Source organism: Rhagoletis zephyria, unplaced genomic scaffold (genome assembly GCF_001687245.7).
Source record: "Rhagoletis zephyria isolate East Lansing unplaced genomic scaffold, Rhagoletis_zephyria_1.1 Rzeph_scaffold_08958, whole genome shotgun sequence".
Classification (NCBI taxonomy): domain Eukaryota; kingdom Metazoa; phylum Arthropoda; class Insecta; order Diptera; family Tephritidae; genus Rhagoletis; species Rhagoletis zephyria.
The window spans coordinates 1-1,046 of record NW_016166037.1 but is presented as its reverse complement, the minus strand read 5'-3'; positions in this window follow the sequence as shown (position 1 = coordinate 1,046).

Below are 1,046 nucleotides of genomic sequence, written 5' to 3'. Positions count from 1 at the left end.
CGTATTAATTTAATGAAACTTTTTTAACAGGTGGCAACTCTTAAGAAAAGTAGCCTATTTTCCAATCTGGGTCATAAGCTATCTGTGTGCAAATTTTGATGCAAATCCATTCAGTCGTTCCCGCATATTAAATAAATGAAAATTTTTTAGCAGGTGGCAACTCTTAAAAAAATAGCCTATTAACCAATCTGGCCCATAAGCTATCTGCTGAAATTGCATGCAAATCCGTGCCGTCGTGCCGCGTGATGATTTCCCAAACATCCAAACATACAAACTTTCACATTTATAATATTTACTAGCTTATACCCGCGGGTTTCACCCCGCGCTTTTATACAAATAGGAAAAATAATTTAATGATGTTAGATTTTGTTTCTGTGCCCATTTCGTTATAGCTCGTTATTTTCTAAGCGAGTTAAGGTATTTAGGCCGTTTAAATCTATGAAATTATAAAATCTCCTCTCTCCTCCCTCTAAGTTTACCTTAAAAGGTTTCCAGGTATACGACGCGTGAACGTGAAACCTTCTTGGAGGTGCCACGGCGAGTTCTAATATTTCCAACTCAAATTTAGTAACCTGGCCTTGATAAAATTCCACTTCTCATTACTGTAGCAAATGCCTCAAGAGAGCTTTAGATTATAAGGTCGCACCCGGCTCTCCCTTTTCCATTTAATGAAATTTATTCTGTCTTCCACAAACACTTCCAGGGATATGTGGCAAGAAAAAGTAAATTTGTACTGGAAGTGCCACGCCCCTTTTTCTTATAACCCTAATCTTCTCCCATGAATTTAGAATTGATTTTACATACCCCAGTACCAAGTCCCAGTACTCTACCAAGAACACCTCTAGAGATAAGCAGTATAAAACAGTAAATTTGTACGGCAGGAACCATGTCCCCTTTTCGAATAACACAAATTCTTCTCTATGAGTATGGAATTAATTTTGTATATACATCTCGGTGCCAAGTTCCAGTCCTCTGCAATAAACACCTCCAGAGATATGCAGCATAGAAAAATCAATTTGCATGGGAGTTGCCACACCACCTTTTCC